Here is a 25642-nt window from a genome sequence, read left to right as displayed (position 1 = left end):
CCACCCACACACACCACTTGCCTTTATCAGCCAGGTTACAGGGAGTTATGCAGGTTGAGCTGCCTTACTATTCTTTCCTAAGTTTCCACACTAAGGGGAGAAAAATTGAGTACATATCGATTTAAGAATATCCTTCTGTGAACAAGTTTCTTCCTTCCTTGTTTAGTATCTTAGATTCAGGGTAGTTATGTATTATGCCTGACTTTGGATTCCAGGAAAGGCCTAAACCACAAAGAAGCTAATTTCCTCATATCCAGGAAGGCAAAGAACTCTTATGGCAGCAATTAATATCCATCTGTGTTCTTTTATTAATGTGGATCCAGTGTGTAGGTAAGGACTTGGCAGTGTGACAGAGGACATCTTTGTCTAGGGGCAAAAGTAATTTATTAAGGGGATGTGAAGAGAGACAGACAGGTGTTCCTGGAATTAATGAAAACAGCACTCAAGAGGTTTTATTATTAGGAGTATTGTTTTAAATGTGGCTGGTTTGGATACTCTCTGACTTTTCTGAGGGTGACCTTTGAATTCAGCCTCAAATCCTGAAGCAGAAGGTAACCTTATGGGATGTTTTCAAAGACTTCTGAGCTTCGTTCCTGGGCTTAATTATCTCTCCCCAGTTGTGAACTTTGGCAAAGTTACAGAAGCGGTATGGCCCTGCCAGAAAGCTGGCCACTCCTGTAGAGTCTGATAAATCATTCTCGATCTGGCCAAAACTCTCATCACACTTTACAGTCATTGATCCATGGGAAGCAAATTAGTAACACAGGCAGGAAAGCAAGGCATGTGTTGTAGATTGTTTGCCAAGTGGGCCACTGCTCTGGCATGCATTTGGTGATAAATGTCAGCACTGGACATGCTTTCAGCATTCAAATCTGACCCATTATTCCAGTGAGCAACTCTCTCTTCTGGGCCACCACCCTTGACACTGAATCATCAGTTTGGTTCCTATTTCCCAAAATCCCTCATTCAACCATTAAACTGGATGATGTAATTTTCCATTTACTTTAGTAAACACAATTTCCAAAGGACTTATTTCATAGGATGCAGATTAATCATATTTGTACTGCTTGAATATGGCTTAATGGAAATGGGTCTTTTTGTAAGCAGGATTTTCAAAGTTTAGGACATATTAGCAAAAACTGTGCTTAAGATGAGAGTACCCACATGGACTAGGAAAAAGAGGACATAAGCAGAAAACCAGACATACGAGCCCACAAAGAGGCAGCATCTGTTCAACTTGGCAGGGTTCCTTGAAATAGCTTCACACTACCCCCCAAGGCTGACAATCAGCATAGTCAAAAAGGCTCCTGGATCCAGTGAGTCTAAATCTCCAACCAGATCTGGACAATAAACTTCCTGTTATTTTTCTGGGCTGGACAGCTAACTTCACTATTTATTTTCTAGATGGGTCTTAGCTCTCCCTTAAACTCATCCATACCTTCACATTCCTGTTGGTGACTTTGGTTCTTCCCAAGGTCTACCTTGCATCACTTTCTTGGCAATAGATCCATAGACTACCTGGTTCAAGCACCCTCCCTGCTTGACCATGTTCCTGAGCCTTTTTTCTCCAACACCATCCGTAACCACGAAGCTTCCTCCTGGCTTGGTCCATAGACAAACAATAAGAAGTTCTCTTTTTCTCTTTGCTTACTTCTCCACAGAAGCTTTCCTAACATGTTCTTGTAGAATTGGCAACTTCCTCCTTTGTGCTTCCACTGTCTTAAAATTTGTTAAATTTATTTAGTTATGTTTTTATTTTTCTTCTTAGTACCTTAAGAAGAGATACTAAATGTCATTTAACCTTTTATTATTACCATTGTCTTCTACATTAGTGGCTTGTGGGACATCTTCAATAGATGTTTTATGAATGAATGAATTTGATAGTATCAAAGTTGAAGATACATGATACATGCCCTAGAAATTCTGCTTCGATGGTTATCCCCAGAGAAACTCTCTAACATGCAATATCCAAAATGTTATTTTAAACATTGTGTTATAATGGGGAATACTAGAAACATAAATGTCCATTAATAAGAGAATGGACAAATAAATGTGTATTCAAATGGTAGAATCCTGTGGTACGTTAATAAACTTGGTGTATTCGCATAAATCCTCAAAACAGAATGTTCAGTGAGAAAAGCAAGTCAGTGGAAGAGATGCCATATAGGATGATAACATTTATATAAACTTTGAATACACACAATTCTCAATGCTTTTCATAGATATATACATATAGGAAGTAGGTATAAAACCATGCATAAGAAGGATACATATCAATATCAGAATAGTGGTTGCTTCCACATGAGGGAGATAAATAGGACTGGCTTAGAAAATAAAGGGGACTATATACTATATACTTTCTTCCTTCCTTTTGCTTTTGATACTGGGGATTGAACCCAGGGGCATTTTACCTCTGAGCAACATCCGTAGTTCTTTTTATTTTTTATTTTGAGAAAGGGTCTCCCTAGAATGCTGAGCTGAAACTTGAGATCCTCCTGCCTCAACCTCTCCAGTCACTGGGATTACAGGATTGTGACACCATGCCTGGCTTAATATTTTCTTTCTTTTTAAAAATGGCCTACTCATACTTAATTCTTTCTTTCTTTCTTTCTTTTTTACATGTTAGGCATGTGCTCTACCAATGAGCTAAATCCCCAGCCCTAAAAATGATCTGAAGCAAATAATACACTTGTGAATTCTATGTAGTCACTAACAGATGTTTGTAAAATTGCTCTTTTGTTCATATTTAAAATATCTTTATTAAAAAACAAACAACTTTCTTATATTAAGTTGTTCCAAAGGAGTTCAACATAGTCTAATAAGGAAAGAGGCTTCAGGAGGTAAATGGACCCAGACACTCCTGTGCTGCTCCAGAGACTGTGGAATTACAATCAAAGCCCAGCTATGCACCATCTAAATTGGAAGATGGCTCCTCTTTGAAGCTATCGACCAGGAAGAACAATAGTTTTGACCTGTCAGACTACCTTTATTTATTTTAAAGTCAGGTAGAGCCTCTGTGATTCACATTCTAATACTGTTTATCTTTAGTAAATCCACCACCTACACAGGTGTGAGACTGACGACATTAAAGCATAATTTAGTTTCTAGTAAAATAAGGTACTTACAGGCTACAAAATAAAATGCCTTAAGTGAGTCAATCCAGATCTTCTGTGGCCTTTTCTTACATCCATGTGCTTGTTAAAAGACTAAGAATATGTCTTTGGGGGTTGAGGATGGAACTCACTGGCAAAGTGCTTGCCTGAAATGTACAAGGCTCTGGATTTAATACCCAGGACAGGGAAAAAAGGGGCAGTGGGTACAAAGGCCTTTTGAGGACTTTGGAGCCAACTTGAACAGTTGCTCCAAAGATGGGGTAATTTTAGCATGAATGAGGGTAATATTTGCCAGAGGTCTTATATCAAATATATTTAAATCCATAAATTCATTAGCAAACACACACACACACACACACACACACACACACACACACAGCTGATTGAATACCTTGGAGGTGTTAGAAAACCAATTATTTTAAGAATTAGTAAATAAAAAGAATTATCTTGCCTTTTCTGTATGAGTTATATCACCATAAAAGCAAATAGCAGAAAGGGCAAAGTTTCCCATTATAAGTTTTCAACACAGGAATAAAGAAGGAATGTGGAATTCCTCTTAAATAATTAAATCATCTGGGCATTAAGCAACCAAAGCTGCTCAGGGATCAGAGAGAGACAACTGAACACTGTGTGCCTCCGATGAATTGCACACCACCACCTATGAAATAAATAGTCTGGCTAGACCACAAACTTGAATCTGAATAAGTTTCAAGATTCAAATATCAATTTGTGGAAATACAAAGAGCAGAAGGAACACGTTAAGGGGAATCTAATCAGCAAACCTAAATTGTGGCAAACTATAGGAGAAATCATCATGTATCTACAACAAATAATTGCAAGGGAGGAAAACAAGAGATGAAAAGGAACACCGTAAATTTAAAAACCAAAAAGGCAGCTCAATATGGTGGTGCATGCCTGGAATCTCAGTGGCTCAGAAGGTTGAGGCAGGAGGATCATGAGTTCAAAGCCAGCCTCAGCAAAAGCAAGGCACTAAGCAATTCAGTGAGACCCTGTCTCTAAATAAAATACAAAATCGGGCTGGGGATGTGGCTCAGTTATCAAGTGACCCTCAGTTGAATCCCCAGTACCGGCCCCCCGCAAAAACAAAAACTAAAAAGCAAACCTTATACAAAGCAAAACTAAAGTACAGAGTTTAGTGATACATATTGGGTTATGAAATTGTACAGTAAAAATAAGTATAGAATCAAGACAGGGCTTATTTGGGGGGCAAGGATGAGTTGAGATTGTGACAGGTCATATGTAGGGTTAATGAAGTGTCAGGAGAGTGTCTTCTGACATGAAGGATGGTCTCAAGGATGTTTGCTTTATAATAATTAATTAAATGGACCCCTGGTTAAAGATTTAAAAATCTATTGAACATAAGAATTGAAATTCAATTACTGGGCACCTTGGTGCATGCCTGTAATCCCAGTAACTGGGGAGGTCAAGACAGTAGGACTGCAAGTTCCAAGGCCTGCCTTAGCAACTTAGCCAGATCCTGTATCAAAAAATAAAAAAAGCTGTAGCTCAGTGGTAAAGCATCTCTGGGTTCAATTCCCAGTACCAAGAAGGAAAGGAAAAAACCAAAAAAAAAAAAAAAAAAAAAAAAACAGGAAGGAAGGAAGGAAGAAGGAAGAAAGGAAGGGAGGGAGTGGTGAAAAGTGATGAAAAGAAAAAGTGCTACTGTTATTAATTTACACCAAGTGGAACTTCAACAGATTTGTAAATTACATGATTCTTATCGAAAGGTTTGAGAGCACATAAAGTAGTAACAAAAACAGTGTTAAGAAGGAATAGAGCCCAGGACATTGGTGCACACCTGTAGTCCCAGGGGATTGGGAGGCTGAGACGGGAGGGTCACAAGTTCAGGGCTAGCCTCAGCAACTTAGGAAGGCCATGGGTAATTTAATGAGACCCTGTCTCAAAAATGAAAAATAAAAAGGGATAGGGATGTAGCTCAGTAAACTGTTCCTGGGTTCAATATCCAGGATAAAAAAAAAAAGAAAGATAGAATGCCAATTATGTTCCATTTGGCTGTTAGTTTTTTGGACATAAACACCATACATATCTGCCATATGTCATTTACCAAGATAATTCTGAAACCATGTTTTCTATCGTGCATTAAGAAGGAAAACTTAAAAAGATAAACACAAACCTGTTGATATCTTAGCACAAATTCCAAATATCAGGTTATGAAAACAATTTGAAATATTTGGATGCCATACAACAAAATTAAATTTCACTTCCATATTTTAGCATATTCTTGGCCCTAAAGCCAAACACAGCTTACTATATCTTAACTTTCATTTTTGTTTTTGCTTTGGTACTGGGAATTAAACCTAGGTCTCAAACATAATAGGCAAGCACTCTGCCACTGATTTATATCCTCAACCCTTTTATTAAGTTTTTGTTTTGGGGTTTTTGTTGTTGTTGTTGTTGTTTTGAGCAGAGTATCTTTAAGTTGCCCAGGCTGGTCTAGAACTTCTGATCCTCCTGCTCTGGCTTCTTAAGTAGTTGGGATTACCCGTGCAATGTAACACACATTGCACTTATTACAGAGCTTAATGTAAATTAACAGCATGCATTCATAATTAATTGTTAATTGGGGAATAGGAAAGTTTTCCTTTCATTTATTACTGATAGTAAAGAGTGTATTTTAAACAAACTTCACAATACATAATTTTATTTTTGCATCATTCAGTTATCATGGTATGAAAATTATAAAATGATAAAAAATAAATTTAAAATGGATTTTAAAATTATATATTTCTGTAAAAGTGGTTCCAGAATTTTTTTTTGAAGGCAGGTGAAGAAAAAGCTTGTCAAACAGTGAACTATGAGATAGTAGCCTACTAACTTAGCTTAGACATATGATCCCCCATAACCTGACCCCACCTATCCTTCTACATATAAGATATAGAAATGTGCCCCAAATAACTAAATGCAAATTAAAACCACAATAAGAAATCACTATATATCTCCTAGAGTAACAAAAGTCAAAAATTCTAACAAGTGTTGGTAAGGACATGGAACAACAACAACAAAAAATCCTAATGCACAGCTATTGGGAGATGTTAAATGATACAACCACTTTGAAAAATGTAAGTGCATTCTACTGTCATGTATAACTAATTAAAAGAAAAACCTTAAACAATTTCAAAGCTAAAAAAACCAGCTCAGTAATTTTCTTACAAAATTGAGCATACATTAGATCATTTATTATGTGTAGATATATGTGTGTACACATGTGTGCATATGTGTATGAATATGAGAAATGAAAATATATGTTCACTTGATCTTTTAAAAAACCTATCACATAGTCAGATATAAACAGTAAAACAGTGAGAGGGAAGAGGAGGAAATACAGAGATATAGGCCAAACGATACAAAACTTTCAGTTATCTGGCATGAATAAGTCAGAGATCTAATGTATAACATGAGGCTATAGTTAATAATATTATATTATATGCTAAAAATTTGCTAAGAGCAGATTTTAGGTATTCTTACCGCACACACAAAAGATAAATATGGTAAATGATAGATATGTTAATTTGCTTAATTATAATAATCATTTTGTTATGTATATCAAAATGTTTACACCTGAAATATATACAATGAAATAATTAATTAAAAAAAAATATGCCTACCCAAAGATTGTATTTGAATGTTCATATGAGCTTTATTTACAGGAACAAAACATTGGAAATATCCAAAATCACCAACAAAATGTGACTGGATCAACTAATTGAGGTGAATTTGCTCATTATATCTTAACAATTAAAGGAAATAATATACTGATATACCCAACAACATAGGCAAGTCTCAAGAATGTTAAAATGAGCCCAAATGCTGGGCATCAAAGAATACCAACTGTGTGATTCCGTAGATGAAACTCTAGAATAGGCACTTCTGGGGCCAGAAGTGGTGGTTTGGTGGGGGAATCAACTGCAAAGGCTATAATATAAGAGAAGTTTTTGAGGTGATAGAAATGTTCTGTTGTCTTGATCTTGGTGGTGGTGGTGGTTACAGGAGTCTATACATTTGTCAAAACCCATCAAGCTTACACTTAATATGAGTACATTTTATTTTATGTTGTTATAGTTAAAGCTTTGTCCCAGGGTTTCATAAACTGACTTCCAGACCACTCACGTATAATGGAATCAAGCCTTTATTGAAGCACACCGGTGGTGGCTGACCAGAACATAAAGCTGTTCCTCTGATCAGCCCGGAACAATTGCAAGGGCACTCCTTATAAGCCTGAAAACCGCAAAAGGGATGTTGGGCGGGGGGGTGTCTAGCGAATACAAGCAAGCCAGGTTACAGAAGCAGGACAGTGCAGTCAAGGGGAGGGAAGCCTAACCAATCACAGTTAGCCCAGTCACCCCAGTTACAGAAACAGAGCCCCGTTACCCTAGTTACAGAAACAATGCCCCATTAGGTAGTTCCGTGTTCTTAAAGGTTTCTATAGCAAAAGGAAAAGAACATCTTGCTCCAGTCATGACTCTTCTACTTGGCATGGTTGTTTTACAGGATGAAGTCATAAAACAAAATGGAGTCACATTTGCTCCTACTATCACAATGTGAATTATAGTTCAACTTTTTTTTTTTTTTGGTTCTAAGTATTAAACCCAGGGTCCCTTTATCACTGAGTTACACCCTCAGCCCTTTTTATTTATTATTTTGAGACAGGGTCTCACTCAGTTATTGAGGCTGGCTTAGAACTTGCCGTCCTCCTACCTCAGTCTCCTGAGTCACTGGAATTACAAGTGTGTGCCACTCAGCTAAATTTGATATTTTTTAATAAATTTAAAAGATATTGTGAGTTAGAAGTGCTGAAAGGATTCAGGATTCAGGCCCAGGGAAAAGATTAGCATGCTGCAATCCCATTTACTTCCTAGAACAAAAATTTTCTCCTCTCTCCTCCTCCTCCTCCTTTCTTCTTAGTCTTTTCCCCTCTTCCTCTTCCTCTTCCTCCTCTTCCTCTTCTTCCCCTTCTTCTTCTCCTTCTCCTTTTTCTCATTTCTTCTTCTTCCTCCTCCTCCTCCTCTTCTTCTTCTTCTTCAAGTTCCCACCTTTTTATTGGTGCATTAGAGTTGTACATAATGATGAGATTTTTTGTTATATGCATGCATATAATATAACAATAAAATTTGGTCACTATCACTCCTCAACACTTCTGCCCGCCTTCCCCTCCCTGGTCCCTTTCCTCTATTTATCTCCACTTTATTTTCATGAGATAACCCCCCTCCAATTTTTCCTTTCTAGCTTCCACATATGAGAGAAAACATGATCCTTGCCTTTATGAGTTTGGCTTATTTCACTTAACATAATGGTTTCTAATTCCATCAATTTTCCTGCAAATGAGATAATTTCATTTTTCTTTATGACTGAATAAAACTCCATTGTGTATATATATATGACATTTTCTATATCCATTCATCCACTGATGGACACCTAGGCTGGTTCCATATTTGGCTATTGTGGATTGTGCTGTTATAAACATGGATATGCATGTATCATTATAAAATGATGACTTTAATTCTTTAGAATAAATACCGAAGACTGGTATAGCAGCTAAATCATATGGTGATTCCATGCCTGGTCTTTTCTTTTTTAATGTTTTTATTTGTTATTTTTAGTTATACAAGACATTAGAATGTATTTTGACATATTATACATACATGGAGTGTAACTTCCTATTCTTGTGCTCCTACATGATGTACAGCTGCACTGGTCGTGTATTCATATATGAACATAGGAAAGTAATGTCCAATTCATTCTACTATCTTTTCTATTCCCATTTTTCTTCCCTTCCCTTCATTCCACTTCGTCTAATCCAAAGTACTTGTATTCTTCCCTCCCGCCCCTTTATTGTGTATTAGCATCCACATATCAGAGAGAACATTTGACCTTTGGTTTTTTGGGACTGCATGCCTAGTCTTTTTTTTTTTTTTTAAGAGAGAGAGAGAGAGAGAGAAGAGAGAGAGAGAGAGAGAGAGAGTTTTTTAATATTCATTTTTTTCAGTTTTTGGTGGACATAACATCTTTATTTTATTTTATGTGGTGTTGAGGATAGAACCCAGCGCCCTGCACATGCCAGGCGAGCTTGTTACCGCTTGAGCCACATCCCCAGCCATGCCTAGTCTTTTGAGGAACCTCCATACTGATTTCCATAGTGATTGTACTAATTTACAATCTGACCAACAGTGTTACTTTTACTTCATATATTCTTCAGCATTTATTATTGTTCATATTTTTATGACTGCCATTCTGACTGGTGTGAAATGAAACCTCAGTATGTTTTTTTTAATCCTTATTTTATTTTTTATGTGGTGCTGAGGATTGAACCCAGTGTCTCACGTGTGCCGGGCAAGCCTTCTACCACTGAGCCACAACCCCAGCCCTCAGTGTAGTTTTGATCTGCATTTCCCTAGTTGCTAATGATACTGAACATTTTTCATATATTTGTTGCCCATTTGTATTTCTTCTTTTGAAAAGTGTCTTTAATTCATTTGCCCATTTATTATTTAGATTATTTGATTTTTTGGTGTTAAGTTTTTTGAGTTCTTTATATATTCTAGCTATTAATCTGCTGTCAGAAGAGTAGCTATCAAAGATTTCCTTCCATTCTGTAGGTTCTCTCTTCACATTCCTAATTGTTTCCTATGCTGTGTAGAAGATTTTCATTTGATGGCCTCCTATTTATTAACTCTAGGCATTATTTCCTGAGATTTAGAGGGCCTATTGAGAAAGTTGTTGCCTGTGCCTATATGCTGGAGTGTTGACTCTATGTTTTCTTCTAGGAGTTGCAGTTTCCTAGGTCTTTGATCCATTTGAGTGATTTTTGTACAGGGTGAGAGATAAGGGTCCAGTTTCATTCTTCTAATGGATAACCTGTTTTTCCAGCACCATTTGTTAAAGGCTGTCTTTTATTTAATTTTTGACACCTTTGTCATGGGTCCTATGACTATATCTGTGTGGGTTTGTCCCTGTGTCTTCTATTTAGTACTATTGGTCTATATGTCTGTTTTTATGCCAGTACCTCGCAGTTTTTGTTACAATAGCTCTGTAGTACAATTTGAAGTCAGGTATTTTGATGCCTTCAGCATTGCTTTTTTGGCTTAGAATTGTCTTGGTATTTTTCCTTTCAAATGAATTTTAGGGCTTTTTTTTTCTAATTCTGTGAAGAATGTCATTTGTATTTTTGATGGGGATTGCATTAAATCTGTACAATGCTTTTGGTAGTTTGACCATTTTGATAATATTAATTCTGACTGTCCATGAACATGGGAGGTCTTTCTATCTTCTGAGGTTTTCTTCAATTTCTTTCTTCGTGTTCTATAGTTTTCATTGTAGAGGTCTTTCACCTCCTTGGTTAGATTTATTCCTAGGTATTTTATTTTTTCTGAGGCTATTGTACATGGAATTATTTTCCCAATTTCTTTCTCAGCAGATGCATTGTTGGTATATAGGAAAGCTGTTGATTTTTGTATGTTCATTTTGTAACCTGCTACTTTGCTAAATTTGTTTATTAGCCCTAGCAGTATTATGGTGGCTTTTTTTAAAAAAAATCTTTTATGTATAGGATCATATCATTTACAAACGGTAATATTTGACTTCTTCCCTTCTTATTTTTATCCCTCTTATTTTTTTCTCTTGCCTAATTGCTCTGGTTAGAATTTCTAGCATTATGTTAAATAGAAGTACTGAGAGTGAACATTCTTGTTTTTTAAAACAAGAATTTTAAAAAGACAAAGGCTAGCCAAGGAGAAAAGACATCAGGAACAAAGCAAAAAATGGCAATTCACACAGTAAATTTTTTTAAAAAGGATTATTACTATGTTTTGGAGGGTTTTGTTTGTTTGTTTTTGACAAAGTACTGTTGCTGAGGATTTGGGCTTTTATTCAGCATTATTTAGCAGCAATGAAGCACATTTTAAGAATGCACTAATGATTAAATACTGCAGCTTTTAAAATAATGTTCCTCAAGCTTTTGTCTAATGGATTTTCAGGAGGTTGAATGGTTGTGTTTAGTCCTTGACCTACACAGTTTAATTATCCTTATCGACTGACTCATGAAATTCTATCATGTGCAGTGGTATGCTATAAATGAAGCTTTGTTCCTTTCATGAAATTGAGAATTCTCTGCCTTTCCTCCTGGCTCAGGATCAAGATCTGGGCTGCATCTTCTCCCACTGTCTGAGACAGAAACTTAACAAGAAAAATGACCATGAAAAAGATATATTTTTTTAATCTTTATTTTTATGTGGTGCTGAGGATTGAACCCAGTGCCTCATGCATGGTAGGCAAGCACTCTATCACTGAGCCACAACCCCAGTCCAAGATATCTTGATATTCTATCAGAATCCACATGAACACTGCTCATATGAGATTCTTTTTTATTATACCATGAAACAAAATTTCATAATCAAGGCCAGCCATACCAACAGAAAATAGGTGGCTGAGATGGGGTAACGTGGGGACATTTGGAAGACCAGGGTGTCTCTTAAAATGACTCTCTTGTGCTTACCTTACCAATGGCCAGGAATTCCCCCCAATAAAGTGCCATTCCTGTAGCTCAAGTCCGTTCTCAAAGATGACCTTTGAGATTGCTTTTCACACCAACATTTGAGCATTCTAAAATAATACTTGAAAATTTGAGATTCTTAGGCTAATAAGGGCTTGCATACATATTTTACTCAAACTGCCTAGTATTAAATTTGTAAGTATACCCAGAAAAAGTAGAAATAGATTTTGAAGTTGAGTATTTTCTCTAGTTTACCCATACAAGCAATCTTTCTTCCTGTCACTGTCTGAATTTTTTTTTTTATAATTCTACAGTTTGGAGGAAACTCATAAGGTGATTCTTGCAATAGATGGAAAGATAGATTCATTTTTTAGACAAATCTGTTTTGCATCTATTTGAAAATTCATTTAAGAATTATTCATTCCTGACTCATGAGTCTGAGGCAGGACAACTGTACTTTGAAACCAGCCTGGGCAGCTTAGGGATGCCCTGTCTCAAAATTAAAAGGAAAGAAAAGCATTGGGGATGTAGTTCAGTGGTACAGCGCGTTCCTAGCATGCACAAGGCTCCAGGTTTTAATCCATCATCACACCCATACACAGGATTTTTTTCCCCTTGTAGTCTCTGCTCTTTGAAGTGTTTTTTGAATTTGTTATAACATCTGTTTTCACCATTAATGAATTAAAATATTTGACACATATACATTTTATATTTAATTTTATCCTACAAAGTGTATCTTTTAATATGCATAATTTTGGATCCAAGGAGGAGAAACTTCAGTGAATCTTATACCATTGTCGTTCTTCTTGTTTGTTCGTTTTTGGTACCAGGGATTGTACTAAGGGGAGCTTAACTACTGAGCCACATCCCCAGCCCTTTTTAAATTTTATTTTGAGACAGGGTCTTGCTGAGTTGCTTAAGGCCTCTCTAAATTGCTGAGGCTTGCTTTGAACCTGTGATCCTTCTGCAACAGCTTCCCAAACTGCTGGGATTATAGGCAGGTGGTACCGCACCCAGCCCACTGTAGTTTTTGATACATTGTCACCTTCTAGTCTGGCAAGGTAAGGTCCCTTTCATATTTGTTTTCATAATTTCCTTTTATCCCCATTCCTCACTCTCATTTTTTCCCCACTCCATCACAAACAACTCTTTTGATGCATATTTTTATTTGAGTGTGTTCCTGTAGAATAGTGCTGTTTTAAATTGAATGGTGTAGAATGCTGTATGTTTTTAATTGAAATCAGACAATAAGCATATTTAATTGTGCTAATTTAAGAATTGAGCTGAATGATTGCATGGAGCTCACACACACACACAATCACACACATACAATCACACACACACACACACACAATCACCACCTAGATGTAGAATATTTCCAACACTGTGCTCCTTCCCAAATACCACAACTACCAGCAGCCCCACTTCAGAAATAATCACTACCTGAGTCTTGTCCCTCCTATACCTCTATTTTGCCTGTTCTAGAACTTAATGTGGGCTCTTGAACATAGCAAACAATGTTCTCTGTTGCATTTGGCTTCTTTCACTCATCCCTATGCCTATATGATACATTCATGCTATCGTGTATGGGACTAGTTTGTTCATTTTTATTGCTGAGTGTATTTTTTTTAAAAAATATACTACAATTTGTCCTTTCTTTTCTTGAAGGTGAGAACTTAGACCATCTACATGCATACTGTATTAACATGACTTTACTATTCCACCAACATTATCAGTGTAACTTTACTATTTTAAGAAACTCTTATCCAGGAAGACAAGTCACAAGCCATTTTATTACTCATTTCAGGAACTTCCTGAAAGAAGCTCATCAGTAGAAGGCATCAAATGATGACTTATAGCCTTAGTCTCTTTAAACTTCTAGCTTTTCTTTGCTGAGCCCATTAATCCTAAACTACTACATCATATTCTTACTCAGTCCTAACAAAGACCCTTACCCTAGACTCACCTTAAAGGCAACTTCAAAATTTCAGTAATCCTGACTTTGCCCTAACCATTCTAAGACACTATGAAGACTCTGTCAAGATATTCCTTACTCAGCTTTGTTTTATCAGCCGGTGAGTTTGGGGATAATTTCAGGAGCCAGCATTCCACAGGAGGTATTTGCTCTGTTTCTAGTTTTTTTTTTCTTTTTTCTTTTTTGGCTTTTATAAATAAGACTGCTATAAATATTCTTGTACATTTTTTAAATAGACCTATCTACTTTGTTTCAGAGGGGACTGTGTGTTTGTATTCTAGTTTACCTAAATGTTATCATGTTATGTATTTCTTTACCAATTTGGAGATTTCATATAAAGTTGAGCTACCCAGATTTTCCTGGATAACCAAAAGGCCTGCCAGTCTCAGTAGCGCATACCTGTAATTCCAGCAACTCAGGAGGCAAAGACAGGAGGATCACAAGTTCAAAGCCAGCAGCAGAAACTTCTCAAGGCCTTAAGCAACTTAGCGAGAACTTGTTTCAAAATAAAAACTAAAAAGGGCTGGGGATGTCGCTCAGTGGTAAAGTGCCCCTGGTTCAATCCCTAGTACTATCTCCCCCCTCCTAAAAAACCCAAAGTCCGACATTACTGGACCAGCATTCCCTTGTTGTCACACTGAGCCAGCACTGAGAAAAAGCTCTTTGCTATAGACAACTATGAGGTTTCTGCTCTGCCTCATCTATACACTGACCTTGTTAAAGCTAATCTGTTTTCCAGTGGGAGTTTTAGTTGGTAATCTCCATTTGAACCACAAGCTTGGGAAGGGTAACTCTAAGCTCTAATTGACTCCACTCTACTACAGTCATCCAGGAGAAGATTTTACTGGAGAAAATCAGGACTGGAAGGTTCTGAGGAATGAGGATCCTCTGCCATTGATGGAGAGAGGTAGCAAGCACAGAGAGCAAAGGTGACTTAGGACATCTCTCTTGATCTGTTTTGAAATTCAAGCCAGAACCATTGCTCTTCAGAAAGAGTCTGGTAGCAGAAAAACTAAAGGAATGAATACCAAAGAAAAGCCCAAGTCAGCCAGATGTGGTGGCACATGCCTGTGATACCAACAGCTCGAGAAGCTGAGGCAGGAGAATAACAAGTTCAAGAGCAGCCTCAGCAACTTAGTGAGGCCCTAAGCAACTTAGGGAGACAATGTCTCAAAATAAAAAAATTTAAAAAGGGCTGGGAACGTGGCTCAGTGGTTAAGAACCCCAAGTTCAATTCCCAGTGCAAAAAAAAAAAAAGAGGCCAAAATCCATCTAACTCATTGCCATCATTTGTATTGTTTAAGAATCAAATAAACATTCGTGAAACATCTTGCAGTTAGGGTGTTGAAGTCCCAAAGAAGAGTTAAGACAAGAGCCCATTGTGCAATTCAAAGAATTTAATGTAATCTGGAGTCCTTTAAGTCATAAAAAATAAATTAATCACTAAAGCCCAGTGCAGCCTTTTTATTATTTTGGGAGACATAGGAACAGTGCAGAACAGAAATCAAATACACTTCCACAAAATCGATAGAGACCCATTGGCACCAAGGACTGAGGGCAAGACTGTATGCTAATTCAGGAAATCTTTCCTTCCTTACCAAGTTGGTGGGGGAAGAGGGGTGTTGTTTTTTTTTTGTTGTTGTTGTTGTTGTTTGTTTGTTTGTTACAGGTTGGAAAGAGCATGTGTTTGGGAGGCACACATGTACTTAATATAATAGGCCTATTGTGATGGTTTAGATATGTTAGACAATGAAAGGATTGGAGGAGAAATGATTGGGTTATAGCCTTAACCTAATCAGTGAATTAATCCCTGATGGAATTAACTGAGTGGTACTGGAGACAGGTGGGTGTGGCTGAAGGAAGTGATTCATTGGGGGCATAGTTTGGGGGTATATATTTTGTATCTGGAGGGTGGAGTTTTTCTCTACTTTCTGATCATGATATGAACTGCTTCCCTCTGCCACACTCCTTCGCCCTGGTGTTCAGCCTCACCTTGAGCCCCAAGGAATGGAGCCAGCCTTCTATGGACTAACACCTCTGAAACCACAAGCCTTCTAATAAACTTTTCCTTCTCTACAATTGTGCTGGTAGGGTCTTTTAGTCACAGCACTAAAAAAGCTGACTAAAACACCTATTAACAGAAGGAAGTGAGCTGTCTGTGCCTCACATAGGGAACTGTATAAAGGAAGTCAGGGCTTCCCGCCACTAAAATTGTTTAACCCTTTCCCAAACAAAATTCACCTCTGTCTGCTTGCTTCATGTGATGGTCTTAGGGGAACTGAGTGGTCAGTGGGGCAAGAGAAAGGAGGCTAAACCACTCTGTTATTATACTGCCTCAACCCATCATGTTATCAGATTTCAGCAACATCAGCAGAAGGAGAAGGGTGGCTAGTGGGGAGTTGGGCACAGAATGAAAGGTGCAGGACAGTGGGGACCAACTTCATGGAATCTTCTGTGTTTCCGTAGCTAAAAGAATACTGTCTTCCAAAGGGAGACCGTATATTGGGGCTACATTTGTATTGTTTAAGAACCAAATAAATCATACCTACCATTGTTTGTCAAAGAGTTTGATGTAAATTAATCGACTCCATCAGATGTCAGCCATGAAAATATATTGGACTGTTTTCTAGACCAAACTAATCTTTAGCTGCCCAGAACAACCTTGGGTTTGGTAGGCAGCACTTGACGTTGCATGCTTTCAGAATGTGTGATCCTCAGTTATTCACATCAGAGGCTGCTGTTTTCATTCCCCTCCACAGACCAGGACAGGTCTCATTCCACAAAAACACCTGTAATTGAGGGTCCTGAGTGTTCACCTGTAAACTATACTTTGGCTCTTTTTCTCAGGTCCCCTAAGCTTCTTTCCCAGGTTCCCTGTGCTCCCACCCCACCTCTAGTGTCAGCCCATCAGTTAACTTGAACCTTCATTTTTCAGCCCACACATCTGTCTTCCAGTTCATTAACCCATATCCCCTTTGTCCTGGGCTCAGGTTCTAATAATGCCTACTTGTTGGCCTGACTTCCCTGGATGTCCTCTGAAGAATTGTTTCAACAAGCAGCCAGATCAAATTCTTGCTTCCCATGTAGATGTTGGAAAATATAAAGATGAAAAGCATCTCAAGATATTCCTGTAGGCTAAATTAGAAGCCCCCAACCATTTATAAAATTTTCATTGTTTAAAAACTTTTGCTGGGTGTGGTGTTGCGCACCTGCAATCCCAGTGACTCAGGAAGCTGAGGCAGGAGGATAGCAAGTTAGAGGTCTCAGAAACAGTGAGACCCTTAGTAACTTAGTGAGACCCTTTCTCAAAATAAAAAATAAAAAGAGATGGGGATGTGACTCAGTAGGAAGTCTCCTTGGGTTCAATCCCTGGTACTAAAAAAAAAAAAGCCACAATTTTTTTTGGGGGGTGTGGGTACCAGGGATTAAACTCAGGGGTGCTTGACCATTAAGCCACACCCCCAGCCCTATTTTGTGTTTTATTTAGAAACAGGGTCTCACTGAGTTGCTTAGTGCCTTGCTTTTTGCTGAGGTTGGCTTTGAACTCACGATCCTCCTGTCTTGGCTTCCCAAGCCACTGGGATTACAGGCATGCACCACTGCACCTGGCCAAATTTATTGACAGATTTGTTTGTGCCAAGCACAGTACTAAATGTTAGTTTGGTCCTTATCTGACTGAGTTGCCATTTCCATGTTTTTAGGGCTGTGTCCTCAACAAATGGATGGTTGAAATAGTTCAAAATGTTACAGTTATGGAATGATTTACATTTTAAAACTATGATGTATAAGCCAATTTTCATAGTCACCTCAGTCATCCGCTCCAGTGGACTAAAATCAAGCAAGACCTTTCCTGATGAATTTGTGGGAAATATTAAGGATATAAAACACATTTAGGAGATATTAGAAAGACATCATGGAGAGAATTAAGTTTAATGCCCTCCATTTTCTGTGTAATAACCTGTAGCTGCCGTCCCTCAAAGCACATCAGTTTCAGCAGGATAAGAGATTTTTTGAGGTCATAACCACACTTAAACATTTACATTGTGCTCTACGATCTAATAAGTCGCCCAGCCCTCTCTATGGAGTTCACCTAGTAGTAGCCCCCATGTGGAAGCTCAGGAGGACGCTGAGCCCTAGGGTAAGCAGCCCTGTGGGAGTCAGGAGTCATCAGTGGTACATCAGCTCTCCCATGATTAGCTCTGTGGCCTTATGAGAGTCAGTTTCTTGGAGCTTCTTCTTAATTGTAAAGTTAAGGAAGAAGTCCAGATGGTCTAAGTCTTTTCAGGTCAGACATTGCACAATCCCATTAATTTTCAATCATACAATTATGCAGTTACCAAACTGAAATGCCTGGAAGGGTCAGGCCAAATAAATAAAGTGATTAAATGTGGTGATGAAGACGAAGGGAATCTTGGGGAGGGAGGACTTCAAAACAGACTCCCACAATCCTTTTTGCATGCTCAAATCTCAGGTATAGGTAATTTATGTTTTGTCATCTTGGATATAGTCTTACCCAAGTGAGCACATTCCAGAGATAGCACCTTCTTTGGGCACAGTGCTGGGCCCAAGCACCCCTATTGCAGAAATCCTTGAGCTGCAGCTTGCCTAGGCTACATATTGGGAATAGGAATGGTAATAAACTGGAGAGCATGCACCCCATCTGTCATGAACCTGGTTGGTGCCCCACTTGAAATTCTCTTTTTGCCAGCTGTGTGCTCAACCTCCAGTTCCTATGTGCTTGGCTGATATTTCACCCCTGTGAAGAGGTTGTCTGGGGACACTGGAATTAACCAGTGATGAGGGAAGGGGAAGTGTCCTCCCTTCTTAGTGGCCATCCGTAGCCAATGAACAGAGGATTTAAAGCCCCTTCCGCTACCTTTAGGCAGGTTAAATTCCAAGGTATCTTTCGTCTTTCAGTTCTCCTCGAGTCATCAGGTTGAATCTAGGACTCGACCTGAAATCACACTCTTACTGGACTTCTCCCTTTTCTTATCCCTTTTCCTGAACCCCTTATCAATTTCTGTGGGGAGCACTTTTTTAAAAAAAATCATTTCCCAAATCCTTGGCTCAGAGTCTGCTGACCAAAATACTATCTAAATGCATTCATATGCAACTTTTTCAAAAGGTTATTTTCTTTTAAATGAAGTTTATCCAAGAGCCAAATTTAGCTAATAAGTTACCAGTTTGAAATTTCTGCCTTAATCTAAAAAAAAAAAGAAAAATTTATCCTCAGTCCATTAAGAAATCCGGGAACTTGACAAAGGTGTTGAAGAATTTGACAAAGATGCTGAGAATCTCCAGAGACTTATATATCTAATGCCTATGGCCATTATAAGTTCTTAGGTTTCCTAATGCATTCAGTTCTTTTTGCTCTATATATCAACACCTGCAGGTGTAAAAAATTGGAGAACAGGAACAGTGAAGTAATTCCTGGACTGGTTTATGGTGCAGAGTAAAAATCACTTACTCTTTGTAGTATTCTTTGTGCTATTAAGGTCTAACATTTGTCCAGTGTAATATAGCTTTCAAAGTGCTTTTGAATATATGGTTCTGTTCAACCCTTCCATGTCTCTGCAAGAGATATTATTATCTCTGTTTAACAGATGAGGAAATTAAGGTGCCAAAAGTTGCAAATCAGATAAATAGAACTGTAAAGTATGAATGTTTTTCTAGAATATAGAGAGTTAGGGAACAACCTCTTGCTTTAGGAAATTGGTAATTCCAAGTCAGATAGTAGTAAGAGAAGAACATGTAATAATTGAGTTAAACAAAGAAAATTTGCAGGGAATATAAAAAAGGTAAATTAGAACACTTATAGGAGAAACCAAAGAAGGTGACATCATGAAGAGTTGGCAAAATAGTAAAAAAGAAAAAATGTGGCTCATAAGAAAGGTGGAAAGGTAGAGAGAGGAATGTCTGACAGAGGTGGATGAAGCCCCCCCCCCCTCAAGAAGAGAAATGGGAAACAGCAAAAAGGGGTCAGGATAAGGCGGAGTGACAAAAGCAATAAACAATACAGACTCAATAGGTAATATAAATAGGTCAAGATGGTCCCAACACAGACAGGAATCCAGAGAGTGGTCCTGCCCTCCCTGAGAGAGGGAGGTAGCTAACAACTAGGCAAACATGGAGCCAAGTCAGGCATGGAGACGTCCAGTGATAGGCAACAGGCAGAAGCAGGCAGCTGAGTCTGCAAGCTGGTGAGGACACAGTGTTTTGCAAGCTAAGAGAAGGCACTTCCAACATCAGGTCCTAAGAATTCTGTCCCAGATATATATATAGCAAAAGATTGGCTATATTGGGCAGGGACTGGGACTGGGAAGAGCAGGAAGTGATATTAAAACACAGCCCCAATTGTGGAAACTAAGGTCCAAGGCAAAGCAGATGGAGTCCAAGTTTCAGACTGGCAGATTGCTAATTTGGTGTTACAAATTTTCCTCTTGATCCCAGAATCTGAGGTCAGTTGGAAAATGTGGAGCACAGTCATAAAATGTATAAACTCCTAGAGATTTTGCATATGTTTAAATCCTGGTTCTACCACTTAGTAGCTCTAAGACCTCAGACATATTATTTAACTTCTCTGTGCATGGATTTTCCAATCTGTAAAATGAATATAAGAATAGTATCTTCTAGCTGGTCACAGTGATGCATGCCTGTAACCCTAGTGACTTGGGCAGCTGAGGCAGGAGGATGACAAGTCCGAGGCCAGCTTTGTCAATTTAGTGAGACCCTGTCTCAAAATAAGAATTAAAAAAAAAAAAAAAAAAAAACAGGGTTGGAGATGTAGTTCACAGGCAGAGTACCCCTGGGTTAAATTCCTAGTACCACCAAAAAAAAAAGTATCTTCTTCATAAGGTTTTTAGGAAGACTGAATTAAAGTATATAAGGTAATTATAAGAGTAGTTAATATATAGTTTACAATATAGATATCAGCTGTTATTTAGTGGGGTATTGCAACTGGTATGGGGGAAGGGGAAGGGCCTTTGTAGTCAGGAAACCAGGCAAGTTAAAATGAATGGCAAGCCAGGAAAGATATTTAAGAAAATAATTTGTATAGCATCTTACTAAAGCTGCTGGATAGCTTTGGAAGAGAATTGTGGACAATGGGATGAAAAATCACTGTCAGAATTCGATATTTTCATTTTTCTCTGTGGCCTTGAATCCTCGCTGTGATGAGAACACCTGCTCATCCTTGTAAGCCTTTGAAAGGTCATGAACTTGGCAATAAGCCTGCCCTTTATCAGCCCTTGCTCTTTATTTCTTCTGTGCAAACATAAAGAGCTCCCAATTCTATCAATCCCACGAATTCTACACACCAGGATATTTTCTGTCACCTGCCTTAAATCCTACAACCTCCTACCTGGAAGAAGATGTGCTTCTCAATTGGGGAAAGGCTGGAACTGTGATTTTAAAATGAGTGTGTTGTTTTTAGTGGGAATGATGGAGATGGCTTTTGTAACGCCAAAGGGATTCAGAGAGATTAAGAGTAAGCTAGATTATTATTGCAGTGCATAAATTAATTACAAAAGCTTTTGGTCATAAGCCTTTACTTGGGCAAAGAAAAAAGAAAGCCTATAGCTTTACCTTTATTGGAAGACTGGTTTGTAGAAACAACCATGACAGGGATGCTGATGTAACTGGAAACAGCGAGAGGTTGAAGAACCACACACAGGATCAAGATTTGATATTCACCCAACACTAATTTTTGAAGCCCATGGTACGTGATGAACTATGCTTACCACATTTAGGCCATGTGTGATTTCACCCACCAGAGATGTGTTTCAAATGCTAACACTGCGAGCAATTTGAAAGAGAATTAGTTAATAGCTCAGTTTTTCTTTTATATGTAATAGAGCAATAGCAACCCGTGCATAAAGTTGAATTAAAATATTAATTTTCCAAGAGTTCTGGGAGTTTCAAGGTTTATTTCTGTAGATATTTAGCACCTCCTAAAAATGAGCTATGACTGCAGTGATGATTTTAGCCTAAAACCTTTTATTTCTTTTTTTTCCCCCAGACAATCTGGGTTCTGGTTCATGCTGGAGTGGCAGAGAGCTAAATGAAAGGTAGCAAACTCATTTGCTGAAACCATTTTCTCAGTCTGAAAGATAATGACAGTGATAGCCCAGCGTGAGAAAACGGTTTGAAGATAACCTAAAAACCAATCTGCGCACCTGCTGAGAATCATAGATGTGATATGATGAAGACGGATCCGCCAGGCATGATCCTCAGTAAACAAATGTTTCTGGAGGGTCTACTGCACAAAGGATATGCTATTAGATGTGATAGGAGATCCAAAATAAGCAGAATTCATAACTGCTACGCCTGAGAATGTCTGTAGCCCATTTGGGGGAGAAGAAACACAAACGCAATTGCAAATGAGGCAAAACAGGAGAATAGATGGTCTCTGTGTGAACATTAGAAGCTCCCAGCACACACCACCCCCGTTGTTGCAATAAGAGAAAATTAGCTTAAATAATAGTGTGACTCATGCGTGTGAAAAATCAGGTGGATTACAAATGGTTCAACTGGTCACCAAAGTCGTAATGTTTTTCTGGTTTCTCAAACTCTTCCTCCCTTAGGCCGGCTTCCCTCAGAATCCTGAAATGATTGCCACACTTCCAGGTTTCACATCACATTGACAATTCTGAAGAAAGAACATATACTCTAGCATTTCAAACAAGAACCTTAAAATCTACTCTGATTCTTAAATTCCACAGCCACCTGGGTGATGGATATGTTCACCAACATAAGGCAATTGGGATCCACCCCTGGAAGTAAGAAAAGGGTGAATGTCCCTCTCTAAACTCTAGGGTGGCTGCATGAGAGAGAGATAGATGAGCAAAGGAGAATCTACTTGGCTGTGTGAAGAAGGGAAAAGGGGAAATGTACATTGAATAGGTAATCACCCAAGTCCATTCAGGAAAGTATGAAACTCTCCTAGAATTGGTTCTAAGGTTTCACAGTTAAAATGTTAGCCATTTTATTGAGCGTCAATCTTCTATGACAATTTAAGCTAATTTATTTTTCTTCTATCCTGACTAGAACTGGAAAGGTATGAATTCCTTTGTGCCCTCAGAACACCTGTTCATGTATTTGAGAGTTGTTGGAAATGTATGACAATCCTTCAATTGTCATACATTTCCAATAATTTGAATTCTTTTTTCTCTTAAAATGTACTTGAGAATAACCTGTTTTCCTACTGCAGGACTTTTCCCCTGACTCTTTTCTGTATATTCTTTAGTGTCTCAGAATGTCATATTAAATCACAGTGAAATCTCAGTGAAGCCTAATGCTTGCTATAGCTACCCCTAAATAAGAACCTATCATAGCAGAATCTATATGGTTGATGGGTCCAACAAATGCAATGAGATATTTACTAGTTTTCACATTTTATTTTATATGTGTGTGTGTGTGTGTGTGTGTGTGTGTGTGTGTCGGGTGGGGGGAGGGTCCTGGGGATTGAACCCAGGGTGCTTAACACTGCAGCCCTTTTATTTTTTATTTTTAAAGACAGGGTCTCACTAAGTTGTGCAGGGCCTCAATAATTTGCTGAGGCTGATCTTGAGCTTGTGATTTTCCTGCCTCCACCTCCCTAGCTGCTGGGAGGTTCCTACATTTTAAAGATGAGCAAACTGAAGATATCAGGAGTTAAGCAACTTGCCCAAAAACATGACAGCAGCGACTGGATTATGGATTCTCTGATTCCAAGGTCTACTCTTTTCACATTAACCCAGACTGACTCTAAAACCCTAATATTCCAGCCTGAGAAATGCTGAATATAATTGGTGAACAAAAATTATTTCTGCGCATTATGTAAATATAAGGAAAGAAGTATTAGCACCTGCAAGCTTGTCACTTAAAAATTATTCCAAGGTTAATATATTAAAACAAACTATCCATCTTCAATATTCAAACTGAGTCCCCCAAATCACTTAATTCTCCTCCAAAGTCACACTTATGAAGTGGTATGGGTGGAATGCATTATAATATAGAAGTGATTAATGATTTGCATATGCTAATAACAACTTTATGGCCCTGCTTCAATTCTTGCTGATTAACTGATTTTAGACAAGGTTACTTAGACTTCAAAATATAAGCAATGGAATATCTTTTGATTTCAAAGTCAGTAGAAATTTACTGACTGAAGCAATTACTGGAAGGGTTAAAAAAAAAAAAAAGAAAAAAATGTGATTATGTAATGTTGAGTTTAAGCCATGGAGAAAGGGCCTCAATTAAAGCCAGCCCAAAAAAAGTAATTAGGCTGCACATCACTGTCAGAATGAACTGGAACAAGGGAAAGAAAAAAATCTGGCGAGGAAAATGTCATGGTACTGTCACTTACATTAGCACAAAATTATCCTCCTGGTGTCATCCCCTTTTCTCTGTCTTTGGAAGGCCGCTCTTCACACATTTGCAGATGTTTCTGACAGTCTCAAGTTGGTCTTCCTTATAATAACCAAAGAATTGCGTTCCAAATGCTTTTCAGGCTCATTTTTTTTTCTTCTCTAAAACCAAGTTGTCAGTAAGTAGGAATAGTAAGTAGGAAACTGTCGGGGTGATGTGACCCTGAGAGAAACACTTGGCCTTGGAACATTTTTGGTAGAAAAGACACTTCTGCCTATGTTACGTGGAAAGACCTAGTTAATTCAGTCAAAATATTGTGATTTTTTAAAAAATATTTTAATTAGTTGTTGATGAACCTTTATTGTTTATTTATATGTGGTGCTGAGAATCGAACCCAGTGCCTCACACATGCTAGGCAAGCACTCTACCAGTGAGCCACCACCCCAACCCCAAAATATTGGGATTTAGTAGAAACATTTCCAGTTACTAAGTTTTCAAGTTTTCTGGCTCACCCAAACATATTTTTCTGATTTACTATATATTTATTTATTATGCAAATGTTACAATAAATTAAAATGATTATAATGTAAGAATTGTTTATTATACAATAATTATACAAACAAGCTCCTCTTTGATAAAGAAATATGCACACATTTCCACCAGACCTAACAAATCAACTATTTTTCTTTCCTCACATCCCTTTTTAGTTCATGTCTATGTGTGCATATAATTTAAAATTTATTCAAATTTTAATACAAATATAATTTTGTATTCTTTATTTATTTTTAAGTAATTACCATTCCTTACTGTATATCATAATGGTTTTAATAATTTTATGATATTAAGCTAAAAACTATTTACCTAATATTGTATATACATACAATTTTCAATTTTTCCTGAATACAAATTAAGCTGCCATCAGTTTCATCTTGCACAAAACTTTCTCTGTGTTTTGATATTTCCTTGGGACCAATTCCTGCATATTTAACTATAATTTTAAAAAATGTGCCTAAGTCCTTTTGTCTTACAGTGTTGCTCAAGTCTGCTCTTTTTTTATTGACTTTTTGTCTGGATGGTATATCTATATTAAAAGTGGAGTGTAGAACTCATGTACTATTACTGCGTTGTTGTCAATTTCTGCTTTCAGGTCTATCAATATTTGCTTTATATACTTAGGTGCTCTGATATAGAATGCATGTATATTTGTAATTATGTCTTCCTGTTGAATTGACCCTTTTATCATTAGGTAATGACTGTGTCTCTAGAGGCAGTTTTTGACTTAAAATCTCCTTCTTCTGATATATGTAGTCACTCCTACTTACTTGCTTTCCTTTTTTTTTTTTTTCCTCTGCTTGTATGTGAGGGGGGGGGGCGCTGGAGATTGAGTGTAGGGGGGCAGGTACTGATTTCCTTTGTCAGTCCTTTTTATTTTATATTTTTCATTTTGAGACAGTGTCTTACTGAGTTGCCCAGGCTGGCCACAAAGTTGCAATCCTCCTGCTTCAGCTTCCTGAGTAGCTGGGATTACAGGCGGGCACCACCATACCTGGCATTCTGCTTTCTTTTGTTTACCATTTGCACAACATATTTTCCCCATCCCTTCACTTTCAGCCTATGTATGTCCTTGAATCTAACGTGAGTCTTTTGCAAGTAGCATGTAGTTGGATCTTGTTTTTTAAT

The sequence above is a fragment of the Marmota flaviventris genome, chromosome 8 (genome assembly GCF_047511675.1).
Source record: "Marmota flaviventris isolate mMarFla1 chromosome 8, mMarFla1.hap1, whole genome shotgun sequence".
Lineage (NCBI taxonomy): Eukaryota > Metazoa > Chordata > Mammalia > Rodentia > Sciuridae > Marmota > Marmota flaviventris.
The sequence above is the reverse complement of the archived record's forward strand: the minus strand, read 5'-3'. Positions refer to the sequence as shown.